General features: G+C 38.6%; 1 protein-coding gene across 1 annotated transcript in view; it reads right to left on the bottom strand.

The window, feature by feature from the left end:
- Positions 1 to 16,746, bottom strand: part of PCDH15 (protocadherin related 15) — an 878,455-nt gene that overhangs the window by 775,137 nt on the left and 86,572 nt on the right. The window contains exon 3 of the mRNA XM_080401549.1: positions 14,879 to 14,959. The gene's annotated coding sequence lies outside the window, so the exon portion shown is untranslated. The remainder of the gene's footprint in view (positions 1 to 14,878; positions 14,960 to 16,746) is intronic.

The following is a 16,746-nucleotide window of genomic DNA, read 5'->3' as shown; positions in this document are numbered from 1 at the left end:
CTCTATATTCCTTAGAAGAGCTTTAGGACAAATTTCAAGCAAAGTGATACAAGCAGCTGTGTACAGAACTCATCACCTCTCAAAGGAACAGAACAAAGCTGAAGCCAGCAAGGTCTAGAAAGGTCAGGTATAACCAGTGGTTTATTTAAGACTTTGTGGACACCGGCAAATCAGACATCTTTGGAGAACAAAGAAGAAATAAACCAATTTTATCATTCAACCTTATTCCAAAAGTCCTTGTAACCTGCATTCCGAAGCATTATACTTTATTCAGAAGGCATTGAGACTTAAAACTCCACGGGATGGCTCTAAAGTGCTATTCACTTCCATTTGAAAATCTATCCATTTCCCCATAACTGACATTTTGCTGGAAGTGACCTGTGTAAGAAGCAAAGCTAGCCCACTCGGATCAACACTTTCCAAATGGGTAGGTTACATAAAAATTGAAATGATTTTGTGAAAAAACTCATGGTAAATTTAATCCAAAGCAAACATTAAGTAAATCAATCTATTTCTGTAGATAACCATTGTGTGCTACTGGACACTGCTGCTTTTCTGTTTTTTTTTGGCAGACTCTTCAAGAAAAATAAAAAATTATTTGGCAGTCCCAAGCTTAAAAAAATACTAAGTTTTGTTTTGGTTATGTGCTTCAAAGTGACATTTACACACTGTCCCCATCATGGGCATCTGCCATGCCAGCAAAAGCAGTTCGATGCACGCTGGCAGCAGAACACATTGCTTATGCCCACACAAGCATTGTTTCTCATATGTGTTTTTTAGTGAGGTTTTTTTCCTGTTGTTTTGTTTTGTATAACAAGAACGGGTATTTGCTCCCTGTATAGGAACTGGTTAGGAGAAAGCCACCCACACTGTTCTGTATATTTTGCTGTAATCCTCGTTCCCTCCTGTCAACTTAACACACGTCTTTCATATGGGAAAAATAGAAAATAAACCCATTTTAGCCATCATTCAGGTTTTGATGGCATGAAAGCCCGATGTGGAAATACTGCTCCTGTAAAATTCAGCAGCAGGTACCCTGAATGAAAGCACAAATGTTGATAGGTTATTCATGTAGTTTATTCAGTACCCTTCTGGGAAGCGCTTCAACCCTACCTCCCAAAACACAGATTTAATTTTTCAAAACAGGTATAGAAATTAAGCTGAAAATCTTTAAGTTAAAACACAGTCACTTTAGAGCATTTTATAAAAAGTAAACAAAGAAATTACTTATTTTAAACTCTTTAAAACAGCTCAGTGAACATTTTGGAAGTTCAACATCCATATGCACCAAGCAGCTCCAGACTGCTGCAGAACAGTCACCTTTCCTTTGTAAATATGTAACCAGTGGCAGCTTTTAGATTGGTTTTTACACGTTAAACACGGTATATACATTTTACAATACAATGGTGCAAAAATTTCTTAAAAGTGAATACTGGTTTAGGGTAAAATTCACCATTTAGCTCCATGAGAGTTCACAGTATCATGCAAACATCAAGATTAACAAGAGCCATACAAGAAAGTAAAATCAAAGGGAAGTCTCTGTAGTTTGCTAACTTTGTAGTTTGTGGCCAAGAACTTCTGTGCTAATGTTTCCTCTGTAGTTCAGATCACTGTTTCTTTCTTCTAATATGCTGGTAGTTTGCCAAAAGGGAAAATTTATAGAAGGCCACTTGTGATGCTATGGGCACTATTCCAGCTAAGCAGCAAGCTAGGTTTCAAACATTACAAGCATTTCAGTTCAGAATCTTGCACAAAATTAACACAGTTTACCTCTATTATTGATTTGTGACTTAAATAAACTTGTACCTGTGGTCTTCCCTAGTGTGGTTTTTGTACTGCTGACCTGAGCTTCCAAACTCATTGACTCAAACACAGCTAAATACCTTGTCATGTGCAGTACTACAGGGCTAATAGGATCAGAATGGAGCTTACACACATAAAATTAAGCTGCCCCTGCTTAAATATCTAAGAGGGTAAGAGTCAAAATAATCAGCAGCATAAATAAAGCAAGAACAGTTTTTGTTTAACGCTTTTACATGAACAATTTTGAGTAGCTTTCAGACATTACCTATGCTTCATATATACGTGTAGTTTTTTTTTAATTAGACCCTCTCCCTACTGAAATCCATTTACAGAGTAAAAATCTCCACAAAAATACTGACATTCCAGCACTAGACTTCATCTTGGAAAATCTGGATTACAGAAGTAATTATTGACTTGTTTCAGCAGCACAGAGTTTTCAGAGGAATCTCTTTGGTCTCTAAAATGCAATACACTCAGAAATTTTCATGCATTTGCCCTCAGAAACGCTTTCTTTAGGTAAACTCGCCACTAGGTAATTATTGCACACCATATTGACAGCTAGCCCAATGTATCCAAATGCATCCCTCAGCTCAAGTAACATGACGATTCACTTAGAGAATACTTACAGGACCAGTTACATGGAAAATGGCAGGCACAACCCTGACACAATAAATAACAGTCTTTTTAATGTATCACATTAGGATAAAATTGAAAATATTTGGATACCAGATTTCACCAATATGCTAGGCTCATTTGCTGTACCCTCTGTGAAAACAGGAGGCAGAAAGCTGGGAGTCTCTCTCAGTTCTGTAGAGACACCAACCTGCACACATATGGCCAGTCCAGCATTAATCACAGCCTTGTTTATGACTTGGGGCCATACAGCCATCAATTACCCTACAGAATCAGAGCAAGTGACAGGCTTATTGCACTCCCAATCCAGAGCTGCCGTCGCCCTCAGTAACTGCACAGGGCTTGCAGCAAACTCCGATCTAGGGGAGTTGTTTTTTCCAAAAAGAACAGCCTCCTGCTTCCTTCGTGTTTCTGGGACAAAAGTGGCACATCAGCTCCCAGGAGAGAAAAGCAACAGTGCTGCCAAACAGGGACCTATAAGACACAACAAAAGCTGGGCTTTTTGTGAAACTTAACACCAGTTGGAAAAACCTGCCACTTCCTAATGTACCTGTGGCACTGAAAAGCCTGCTTTACACTGAAATATAGATGCGTATGAAATTACTGCTTTCATACATAAAGCCAGCCACCCTGACTTCAATGGGATGATATTCCTAGATGCTTAGTAAACTAAGTTTCACACTTGGGCCCATACACATGCATGTACCTACACACGCACATTAATATATATATATACACACATAATAATGTACATATACATGCCACATTAATAGTGTATATAAAGGGCTTCACTCAGGAAGCGAGAACCAGCAGAGTTCTTTTGACGTAACTGCCTCCCTGTTATGTCATCACTACATCGCTATGGAGTTTATTAACGGCTCCCCTTTCTGAGGGAAAGAATACCTTAATCTCATTACCTCCTCATTAACTGATGCTAACAGAAACATTGAGTCAGACCAACACAGCAATAGATACTGCAGCTGTCCAGCACAAATTTTTGAATCATCAAGAAAAAAAAAAGGTATTGAGAATAAAAAAAAAAAAAAACACAAAACCACACCACATAAATATATTTAGCAGTAAGTATGAATTGGCCCTATTTTTTTGTTTTCTTGTGGTTCCTGAAAATAGTTAGATACAGGAGATTACATAAGTAAGTTGTTACAGCTTTATTGCATTAAAAAATCCATTAACCACTGTGTCATTGTTCTTTTGAAAGCTATGACAGGGTTTTTAAATGCATATTTTGTTTATTTTTCTTCCCCAGCTGACAGCTTGTGTCACTGTTATAACCCTTTGCTCCTCCAATTCCAACCATAACCATTCAATTCCCACATGAACACAACGCAGAGATGCCACATAATACCCATTAGTGCACTCTTTTTCTCAATGTAACTTAATATTTTTTTTCCTTCCTGCAATTCGTATTGTGTGGCCTTTTCACTAATCCAGGACTTGGCAACTGCCAGCTCTTGTTACTATTCCTGCAGCATTCTGGACAAGAGCATAATTTTCATCTTGTATTCACTTTATCTGCTACTTAATATGTCAATGACATTGGGCCAATATGCAAAAAATGATTTGTTACTCCCATTCTCACAAGTGAATCAATCCAGAGTCAAACTACCAATACATTTTTTCACCAACTTTTTAAGACTACATATTCACTTGTCAGTTCTTCCATTACAACAAAATCACATCAGTTAAGCAGTATCCTAAAAATAATTGCCAAAAGAACTTTTACACCTACTTTTCACTAAGTATCAAATAAATTACATGATCTGCTCATTTATAACAGGGCCCTTAATTTTCAGTCTTCAACCTTTTCTCATTATTTCTGACACCAAAAATAGGTAGGAATTACAAATTGCTCGTTACTCAATCAAGAACCAGATCCTAAAACTGCATAATAGCCTTGGACTGCATTCCCAGAGTAAACACTAAATAGTTACACATTAAGCAACTAGTTCCTTCCAATGTTGAGCTATGATCACAGATCATAGCCAATGATCTTGGTGTCTTACTGTGGTCAGCATCAGCTAGAGCCAAGGAACCTAGCAGGATTATTTGCTGTTGCTACTGAGGTGGAAAAGGGGTTGGAAGACATCTGTACAGCACTCCAGCCGATCTTGCTGAGGACGCTATCTGCCTTGCTGACTGTGACAGCTGGCCACCTCTGCAGGGCTAGTGATTAACGCAGTACATGGAAGAGAAGTTGCACTGTGCTGCACTATTTAAGGTAATAACATAAAACCATAAATATAATCTTAAAAACAGAAGTAGACACATACTTCTCATCCTTTCCTTCCTCACAGTCACAAATTTCCAGACATTATTAACTATTCTTACTCATGAAAGGTTTGTTAAATAGTAATGACTGTATACAACTACTTTTCTTCCTCTTGGAACAAACAGACAATCTCAAATCAAAAAATCATCCACTTCAGCGCCAGTGTGGCAAAACATGAAAAGTAACAATCTGTGCCACTGAAGTGGAGAATAACACATTGCATCAGGTTACCTCTCCACATCACACTTCCCTTGGAGACTAACGTAGGCATCCTGGCAGCTTGTGGGTCTGCCTTCTGCTTAGTAGTATTAACTTACGAGGTAACACAAGCACTCGCTCCTTTCTCATGTGAAATATGTAAAGTACATCTCTACATCTGGAACCTCCCACGTCTTCTTGCTCATCTACCTGTGATGAGCAATTTGGAACCATACAGACTCTGTCCATATGATAGACAGTACCAATATTGACATAGTTTTGATACTGCTAGTATTATTAATAGTCTATATAAGGAACTGAGATTAATTGCACTTTAGGCTAAAGTTACCCTACAACTAGGTTCAAATGCCACAGTAAGAGCTTGAGAAATCATAGCAGTGCACACTGTGCCAGACCCAAGTAAAGATGATCTTTCTCCTGACCTAAAAAATACACTAGAGGTCCTTTTTCTGGGCAGGCACCACCCTAGACATAAACACATAGTGTGCATTCCTTTACCTTTTCTAGAAATACTCCTGAACTCATGTCTAGCTTCAGCACAATTATTAACACAGCTCAATGCTTTCCAGCAGAACAAGCGAGAACAGTGTACCTACTGAACGTGCAGAGCCAAGGGCAGGTTCCCCCTACTTGTCCAAAGCTTTTCTCATGACGAGGCCACAAACACCAGCAGTGCAAGGCTCTGGGTAACACACAGCTGACATGCACCAGGAGGAAATATGAATGCAGAACTCCATGTGGCTCCATGAGAGGCAAAAGGAAGGCCACCCCCGCTACTAACAGTCAAGAACTGTATATAGCTTGGTAAGTAAAGCGAGCAGTGAAGCACAAAAGTGATCAGAGAACTTTTCCTAACAGGTATGGAGCTGAAAAAGAAATGTAGAACTGAAAAAGAACACTTTTTAAAGCAACAAAACCAGGCGAAAATATTGGGGTTTTTTTCCCCTCCTTTCTTCTTTCCAGGTTTTACAACTAAGAGAAATAAAGTATCAGATTCATCTGCACGCTGATTACACTACAGCTGCAGCAATGCAAATTCACTCTATACCTGATTTAACTGTTTGCTTAAATGTGTTTATACACTATGTGGATACAGCAATGAATTTGTCTACTGTGCTTTGTGATACTACATTTTATTTACAAAAATAGTCAACCTAGCTTTAAAGAAATCAATTATATATATTATTTGGCATATCGGTATAACTATGGGAAACAACGTTGCTTTAATATTCAAAAAGGGATCTTCCTCCTTCTGCAGATAACGTACGGGAACACACCGGTATTTTCAGTGTGTAACAGTAACTCCACTACACTTGTTAGGCACATTAGAATAAATGCAATTCTGATCAGTTTTACGTAATAGGCACACTGCTGTGTGACACTTCATACTCCCTCAATGAGAATATGCAAACATTTATTTTCTTGTGAAGTTTTTTTACATTGCCAATTTTGTTGTGCTCAAACACATTACATAACACTTGGAGGATAAAAAGAGTCAACAAATCTCAAATGTCATATGTCCTTTTTCTTGTGAAGAGAATCTTCAGAAACAGTCTCTGAAATGAACCCAAGTACCTAATCTTGAAAGAAATACTAGGAGATTTAGCTGCTTCTTTCACTCAAGATCTTAAAGCACTCTCTATCCACTTATATGCGCTACATAAAGTGAGCAGATATTGAACAGTATGCCAAAAATTGTTACTTGCTTACACTCAAGACCTGTGCCACACCTTGGGAGAACATATAATGTACATCTTACTGCTGGTGTGACAAGATTAGCAGAAGAGGAGCACCTGTAGACACTTCATGAATCTAAAGATTTTTAGTTCTATGGCTGAGAAGGTACTCATGGGACTATATCTATGTTCCTGAAACATCTGCTCCTGGTGGAGTGGTACAATCGTCATTTTTTACATGCTTAAAAACAACATACAACTATTTCAAGCACACAAGGCTGATGAGTCACCTTTTACAAACAATATTTCTGGCCGACGAAAGTTGCACATGCTGCGAACACTAATTTGACTTCTGTACTGCCTATGCAATCCCCTATTGTCCTCAGATGCTCCCGGCTGGTACAGGCATATTTCAACACACAAACTTCCATGCAGAATTTCACAGAGAGATTTGGCAGAAGCATAGCTGCTAAGTGAGCAGCAATCAAGTAGTTCAGCCAATCAGTTCTCTAATTCACCACAACTGCTATAAATACTACCCATTATTATTGAATATAGCTTTTAGGGGAGAAATACATGCAAGCTTCCTGCAGTATCTAATCTATGTGAAAATTATACAGAACATCACATTAAACTCTAAGTAAACACTTTGGCATACTCCTAATGTATGTGCATAGATTACTCGGGTGTACTTCTAGGATAAGTACCATTTGGTGTTCAAATCACTGTGGATATTTACAGTTGATTACCCTAAAGGTAAGATATAATTGGTAAACAAGGAACATATACAGAACAACAACATAATAACCACTAGTTGTATTTATTTCACCTTTTATTCCTATGCTCAGGCCAATAGTCCAATAAGGATACTTTTGATTTTTTTAAAAATTAACAAAATGAAATTAGGAAGTTAAAAAACCATTTTTCATGATAATCACATTATGAGCTGAATGGAAGTTTTACAGTTTTCCAGCACCGCAATTGATACAGTGCGACTTTGAAACTTGAGCTGCATTGCAGACAGAGGCAGAAGAGCTCTCAACAGGCAGAGCTTTCTGTGGGGCTGCACGTACTCACAACAGGTGTCACACTGTGCGCTCTGCCAGGGTTACTTCTGGAGAAAAGACTTACACAGCCCAACAGCGTATCTCAGGGCTCCACTGAAGACATCTTTTCAGCTTACAGCATTTAAGGCAAGGAAAAGTCCATTGGTCATGGCAAAGGCTGGCACTTACTTCAGCAGCAAAGTGCTGGAAGAATAAATATGCAGCAGCAGCAGATAATAAAAGAAACAAAACGGAGGTAGGTAATAAGAACCGACAAACAGAAGGGAGACACTGGTGTGTTCGCTAGATTACTGAAGAGATCAATCAACACAGATGTGATGGTGGTGACATTCACTTGGCTAACTCATATATTTAATTATCTGTATTATTTATCCTTCTCAGTGTAGGCACCTTGTCTAGACTGATTACACCGAGCTATAAACTCATCTTCTGGCTTTCTCTTTCTTTTGTCTTATTTTTGAGATGGCTTTCACTACGCAATATGGTGCAGTTGCAGTCTCCTTCCAGATTTCTGCCTCCTTATCACTGCGAGGCACTGACAAATTGTTGTTGTTTAGTTTTTCCCACTGATGACTTGAATTATCTGCTACCAGCCACAGCAGTGCCAGGCCATCACCTTCCATGGTTGTTGATGTTACAACTGCCTCTCAAGACAGAGAATAGCTCCATTTTCTGTGGGTGTAGGGTGTTGAACTAGAGAAATATTCACAGCTTGACTGGATTTGTATATAGGACACGTCAGGACCTCTCCACAGGATCATGCTTCCTCCAGAAGCGCATGTACCCTAAGCTAGCACATATCAAACTAGCTACAAGCATGAAACAATGATCTTGTACACAACAGTAAAATGTCCTAAATCACTGCTGAAAGACAAGGTGATAATCTCACAAACTCCCTGACAAAAGATGCACTAAAAGACCTTGGAGCAGCAGCCTGAGCCTTCCTCATACAAAGAAACTTCTGCAGTCAGATACATTAGGTAATAAAACCCTCAGGAAGAGGGAATGTATTCTTTTTAAATCCTACCCAGAGAAGCCATAGAGGGAAGTCTAACTGAAGACCACTTCAGTAGTGACATAAGCAGTGGGAACATGAGATGCAGCTGTGAAGTATGATACTTCACTCAGTTAAGTCATTGCATTAACATGTGAGCAGGGAAAAAGCCCTAAGCTGGAAGATTGTTGGAAAACAAAACAACAAAAAAAAGCACTAAGACCTGTAATCACATGGTTCAAGGACACAGCAGCAAGAACAAAGCATTTCACAACCCATTTTTTAAAACAATGGTAGCATATTCAGAACTTGCATTCATTTTAAAGATCTGGCACCAGTTTCTGGAACACTTGTTGCCTGCAGCCACATTTGCAAGAACAACCCCCTTAGCAGTGCCCTAAACTGGTACCAAAATTCTGCCTCCACATGTCTCCACAGGATTCATGTGGGCTGCAAAATGACTGCTCTCTCCTTGGAGTGGCTTTTATTGCAGAAAAAGCATTGTCCATACAGTTCGTAAAGTGCCTTTATAACAAAGTCACTACAGAACCTCATACCTGAGCTAGTAGGCAGGGTGAGATTACCCACCCTGAGTTAAGAATGCAGACCTTGTAGATGAAAAGCACTGCAAGCTGCACTACCCATATTCTCCAATGCAGATACAGACAGCTTACAAAAAACCAAAAAATACCAACCTCACACTTTCACGTGCAAAAAACCAAGGAATACAAATGCAACTCTGAGTAAAAGTAAAAAATAACAATAAATACATTAGGATTTACAGATGGAGAAAGAAAATGGAAATAATTAATTGAATCACCGTATTTAAGAAAAAACATAAACCAGGAACAATTATATTTTCCTGGGGACCTAAATACCAATTTTAACAACCTCAAGAATCTCATGCATGCTTGCCTCCTCATTATTTTGATTTCATAGGTTATTTAATATAAACCTTAGGTGCTTCACTAGCAGGAGTAGAAAAGCATTTTTATTAAGTGATTTTATCAATTCTTTTCTTGCCTTTTGGTGGTAGTGAGCATCTATGCCATCTGTCTTAAAAGAACAGAATTTCGTAGACCTACTCTAAAACAGCATTAGAAACACAGGCACACTGTTTTCATCATTACCTGCTTTTAAGCCGTCAAAGGAGCTGTGCTCCAGGTAACAAGTGTATCTAAAAAGCCTGTAAACATTTCAGTACAAGATGTTTAGAATTCAGACATGAAAATCCTAAATTCACTTAGTAACATTGCAGCTAAACTCATCCAGGTACAATTTCTAAACTGTTCCACAGAACGGGCATAAAAAAATCCTACCATAACATAGCTTTGCTAACAGCTCGTTTCTTCCAATTACTTGACATTATACTGCAAATAGAGAGCTTGTAAGAAATATGGACAGAATCTCTGGTAAGTATATGATATAGATAATGGAAACCAATGTAATCCACAAAATCCAGCTCTGCTACCAGAAATTAAGGACAGTTATCCTCCTAGAAAGATAAAACCAGACAGCTCAAGAAAGAAAGGGGGGGAAGGGAAGTATCATAAAAGAACATGTTTCTGATTTATTTTAAGTGGTGAACAATCTAGGATTACTTAACAGCTTTGTTGGCAGATCTCAGAGGCACTGAACTAAAGAAGATTACATGAAGTAGTATACATCAAGTCTGGTTTTGCCTAAAAATGTCCTTGCCCATGCCTAAGAGCATGGGAAAGGCATAGTAATGCAATTCATCAACCACCATGCTAAACACAATGAAGGTAAGGTATAATTTCCTATCTTTCCACATTATTAAAATAGGGAAACACCACTCACACTATGGTTCAATTCTTCAGTGGTGCTGAAATGATGAGAAATATCACCTGCTAAAAAATTCCCAACCACTACTAAAAGTTTTCTGTTACACTAAGTAAGTTTACATAGCAAGCAATTGTAGCTCATGGGGAGCCACAAGAAAACTGGAGATTATACGCTTAAGTAACTCGACAGGTTTTTGAGATGACCAGTCCAAATAACAGGTAATACCTCACAGCACCATACTCGGGTGTCAGCTCACCTGCATTGCAGCCCTTCAACAGTCCTTCAGTTTTAACAGCAGTTTGTCACTGAACAATCACTATTAAAAAACAAAACCAAACCACATACATTTTATGATACATAATAGTTCTCTTCAGCAATCTAAACCGTTCAAGTATTCTTTTGCTCAAAAAGAATATTCTTACACTATCATTGTAGATTTTTTTCAGCTATTTTTCTGAGAAGGGTAAGAGTCCAGCAAGAATGGCAAGAAACAACAGCTATCATAAGGGAGCCCAAAGAGGATCAACATGCCTTGCCTGATACCAAGGACAAAGTGTAGTCTGCTCACTCACTATCCCTCTTTTTGTTTTACTGCAGCATGTATTTGTAGCGTATTTCACTATTCTCTCCCTCTTGGTTTAAGAAGGAGAGATTCTTCATCTCATCCTCTTTGCAAGTTACTGTTTCTCACTTCTCCATGCCAACAAAAATTGTTTCTTTCTTTCTCTCTTTCTTGTCTTCCTATTTGCCAAACATGTTACCCAAGTCAGTATTTTAACTCATACTGGGTAGATATAAAAGATGATGCAACAAGAGAGATATTGGCTTCCATCAGCCAGTTCAGGCTTTTAAGAATCATAGGGTTGACCAAACATGCAGACGACACACAGCGCACTGCAACACTCAAAAAAATTCCTCTGAGCTTTCCAGTGTGCACACCATAATATAGTTCTGTCAAAGGGCACCTCAAATGTACCAAGAGAATAGGTGTGGAGTCCAAAAGCATTAGCAGTACAGACATGATACAGAACCTATGTTTTGTTTTAGCTAAGGCAATCATTCAAAGCAGGAGCTCATCAAAAAGACCCTCAAGAAGAAGTCTGAGCTCTGTAGCTCTGTCAACAAGATCCTCCAGGGAAAAACAGAACTGATGAAGGAAAAAACCCCAACCATCTAACTTTTAGCAGCAGATCAATGAAATACATCAGTACATTTTATCTCTTAGCTGACAACATTTGGCCTTATGAAAGAGACTATTAGACAAAACTGGTAAGAAAAAAAAAAATATCTCCAAAGCACAGCACCATCACAGCACCAACTTCGTAGATAATTGTGAATTCTGACCTACAGCACAGATACCTAATACAAAAAGATCTTAAAGTTGTTCACACAACAACTGCTTCGAACTACAGGCTTGCATTTCTACAGTCACACACTGAAGGCCTAACTTTTCATTCATATCTGATTAGCATATGAGAACAACGCATAAAATACGTTACCAACTGGTTTTGTTTACAGGACGTTTATGTTTTGTCTAATTACCAACAGAGGAGAAATTGACTTAGATGGCTTTGAAAGATAAGCGAAATTAAACATGTTTGGTCCAGCAGCCTGTCATAACCTCATCACAGGCTCACGTGTTTTCAGAGAAGAGCAATATAGAAAAAAGCACCCCTACAGAAAAAGCAATCACTTCATTGCTTTCCTGGAGAAGACAGCATCCATAGAGGCAGTGTTGCCCCAGTACCTGTGCAGCTGGCACTTAATACAGCAGTGAGGGCTCACAGACGGTACTTCAGACAGCACAAGCTAGACTTTCCCTCACTGGTGGCAGAGTCAGGCATTTGCACAATTAAGTTGGAAAACTTGAACAAAGACAACAACTTCAAGAACCTTGCCTATATTTTTCATGACTGAAAACCTCGTCTCCCTTGGATTAAGCATATTTGAAAATTTTCACAATATAGCCTCTTTGAGGGTAGACATGATTTGTGGCAAGGTGAAAGGATGCCTCACCTTACATGCAGAGACATAGTGGCCCTTCCTCTGTACCCTACATGGAAACATAGAAAGCAACTCACCTTAATAAGTGTGCACACAGTTATAAACACAGTGCAGGGTTTTTAAAATACCATCCAACATCAATTAATCTACAGAAAAGTTGCAGCCTTGCTCATAATCCTTCATAAGATTTCTGGGCTACAAAGCAAAGGGAAGCAGTTTTCTAGCTTTAACAACTCTGGCTACATAAAACAGAAAGATTGCCTTGAGGAAGAAACCAAAAGCTTTCTTAAGCAATATTACAATTACTGCTTTTTAATTCCTTGCTTAGGAACAGGTCTGATCCTCTTTGCCACAGGTACTGAAAGAGATGTCTGTAGTTACAACATGGGATCAATGACCATTGCTCATTCCTGGTCTCCACACTCAGTTAAGCACTAGTTACAGAAAGCTGTATTTCTCTCCCCAGGCACAAGCTTTAGGGTATGTAAGTCATTACTGTCTATGCTTATGGGGGTTTATGTACAAAGTACCTTTCCTTTTAAAGAAAAAGTCTCTTCTAGGGACTAGTAAAAAATAGATTGCTTAACTCATAATAATGCAATAATAGCAGTATTTGGTTTGACAGTTTATAACATGAAATTTTAGTGGTAGAAGGGAGAAAGGTTTTCATGAAATCATAAATGCTGCAATCCTAAAATAATCACTCTACTTAAATACACCTTCAAAACGTAAAATAGTTTATTATTACTGGTATAGAGGGAATTCTTTCTCTGTGCTAAATGAAAATGTCAGGTGTTCAGAATCACAACTCTTTTTCTTCTTTTACCCCCATCTTCAATCCAGCAATAACATATCCCATTATCTGTTTCACACAAATTAGCAGGAAAAAAAAATAAGCTATTTTCACACAGATCCTTCTTTTTATGTGAAATAATACAAGTTTTCACAGGCAACAACTTATTGAATGGATGAAAATAGGAAAAATCACAAGCTGAGAAAAATTAATTTCTGAGCATCTAAGTGGAAGAAAATTGTGCCACATGTTAGAAAGGTATATTGGTTATCACTGCCTCAGCACAATCAAATCATTTGCCTAGCTACATGGAAAAAGTGCTACCTATACAAAGATCAAGAGACAACCCTTTTTATTAGTATATTTCCTTGAATCTTGTATTTCACTGAAACATTAAAAGGAGAAAAAGTGTTCTAGCAGACCTGCCAAACAGTACAAGTATCACAGATAACACCAAACACTTCTTAGCAAATTTTCAGAAACCAGAAAATTTTATGCACACTGGTACTTTTTAAAAGGTAAATAACAGAATACCAGATCACAGCAGCATAGCAGGCTCAGCAGCTTTCTCTCTGGAACAAATTTTTCCCTGAGTTGGGCACTGTAGCACACCCTCCGTCAGTTCAGACTCACATGCAGCTGTCAGAAGCTGCCTGAGCTGGGCCACAGCCCGTGCAAAGGGCTGGTTAGATCCAAATCTTTGCAATTGCAGTGCTGGTGGTCATTATGCCTTCCAAAACATTAATACTCACTGTAAAATTTAACATACTTTCTTTTTTCACAGAGTTCTATTACAAGCACTGCAGTGCTGTGAATACTCACTTTTATGGGGGCTTTCTAGCAAACTGCCTTGTCATTAGAACAAACGCTAACTAATATTTTTAATTAAATTCCATTGTCCCACCAGTTTTGGAGTGATGGCTCTTCCTAGGGCTTGGCTGCTCTGCAACAGTAAATGGAAGGCTGGTCTGGCAGGAAAGAAGAAAAATACCCACATATCTTCTATTCAAATGCAGCAAACCAAAAGTGCTGCTCTGCTAGAAAGCGTAGCTGAACAACTAAGAGCCTCAGCACTATGTAAGACACATGTATACAGTAAAAGACTATTATAATTACCAGAAAAAAAATCCTGTTAACAGAAGTATCATCTAGAATAATATACAGAAACAAAGGCAGCTAGGGTGTCCCAACACACCAGACAACACCCCTCAGTAAAAGCTGCAAACCTGAGCCTGGTGACAAGACTGACAGCCCAAAATCACGAGTACTTAATAATTCCAAAGGTCAACAAGGGAACATATGAAGTCCTGTACCTGGGGAGAACAAATTCCAAATGAAGACCTAGAAATCTGCTACACGTTTACAGATCACATGCCTATTGACAGATAAACTCCCAGCCATCAAAATGCCAAAAAGCTGAGGAGAAATTTGATAAAATATTTCAAGTAACAGAAAAAAACATTAGCAATACAAACCCATTCAACAGTTCTGTAAAAGCACCTCTGCTCACATCAGCATCCAAAAGCAGTACATCACAAGCGGGGCCAGGCAGTATAGTGTGGACGTAAGAAAAAAAATATCAGAAGCACTCACCCATGCACTGTGATTATTCTATATCCACTAGCATTCATGAGCCAAACAGGATGCTTAAGGGACAATTCATCAAAAATAATTCTGAAAATGAAGAATAAGGAAAAGTGCCATTTTAAAGATAAATAGTATTTATTTCTTCAATTTGAAGGTTGTGTTACTTTGGTAATGCGGCTTGTGAAGATAGCCTTTCATCCTACAGCACAAAGTTAAATAGCTCTGAAAACAGACAGGCAGTTCAATCAAGTCACTTTCCCTCCACACTCATTATCTAAAAAAAGAAGTTAATGTTTTCCAAGTGATGAAAAATTAGGATACCAGATTTCAGAGACCTCCTCCGACCCTTCCCTGCAATATCACCAACCACCCTTATTATCTCCATGAAATTATCTAATGCAATATTCTAACTTCCCCTAAACATCTTCTAAACTCTTCCAATGTAACCAGTATTCTCAGCTTCCTCTAACATCCAGAAGTTACCACTGATAAGAGGTGCTGTAAGGCATGGCTGATTCAGAGCTACCCGTTCCAAATGGTCAGAATAGTTAAATACACCCAGTAACTGTTTAACCCACGTTGCAGTTTCACTATCATTGAAGATACTAATTAGAGTACATTTTCTACAGCCAGCAGCAAGTTTCCTTCAAAGCAAGTAAACAAACTTTTGAAATCTCTTCCCCTGTGTACTCCTGATCAGAAATGGATGGTGAGGTCAAAAATTATGGGAGGGAAGCTGACAAATGAGAAGGAAAAAAAGGTATTTGAGGCTGCAGCAAGAACCAAGATTAAATATGTTGTCAGTGACATCACCTACAACTCTGTCTGTAATACAGCATAGTAGGAAAGCACCAACTGAGTTTTCAAAGACTGACAATCTCTCCAATCTATGTTCTTCTGTGCCCTTGCCTTTTATACCATCCACCGGCAAAAGCAAGCTGAGCACCCTCTGAGTTTAAGAAGAGAGGTACTGCACAGTGCTGCACAACATCAGCATATTTTCTGCTGACTGCCAAGGAGCAAAAATTAGGCACTGAATGACTTCAGTGATGTCTTCATTTACTAGCATAAAAAAAAAATCCAGTAACATCAATTAAAGAGTATTCAAAGCTTTGGAACTATTGGCAGACCATACAGATGCGTATAATGAGAAGGCTTTGTTTCTCAAGAACAGAGGAGGGTGTTCCAACAAACATAAGCTTTTATATGTGCTTCAAACATACATGCTTTCCCTTGTTCCACCACACTGTGGCATGACATAAACAGCCAGGTGTCTTTATAAGGCATTTGAACTGGAAGAAGAAAATGTATTAAAGAAAACCAGCCTTCTGCACATCAACTTTCCTAGCACTTTGTGTACCTGAGCTGAGTCAGCAAAACTGCTTAAAAAATATAGTTAATGCTGCGAGGGCAACAAGCACTTACTCATCTTAGAAGTTTTACAGACAGCTGATGCTTTCCAAAGTCAATTCAGTTATATAAACTGAAACCTCCATGTAAGGTGCAGCACATTTATCATCAGATTATCAAGGTGCAAAGTTAGTAACCACATGTAGGTTGGCCCACCCTTTACAGCATTCAAACAGTAGATGAACCTGAAAGATCTACTATCTAAAGTGCTGATATAAATTAATTTGCTTAGGACACTACACAATACCACCTTGAGTTCAGCTGGCATTGACTTTTGTGGCCATTACATTTAACATGAGAACCGTAGCTCAACTGTTTTCATAGAAGATACTGTATCAACACTGATTGTTCGCTCACTCTCCGAACAAATTCTGTATCAAAGGAGCTTCACAGTTGACACTTACCAACAGCTGGTTTTCTGCCCTGAGCAGCTGGCAGACAAAGTGTACCCTTGTCATAATTAA

This window comes from Falco punctatus, assembly GCF_963210335.1.
Source record: "Falco punctatus genome assembly, chromosome: 9".
Taxonomy (NCBI): Eukaryota; Metazoa; Chordata; class Aves; order Falconiformes; family Falconidae; genus Falco; species Falco punctatus.
The sequence above is the reverse complement of the archived record's forward strand: the minus strand, read 5'-3'. Positions and strand labels throughout refer to the sequence as shown.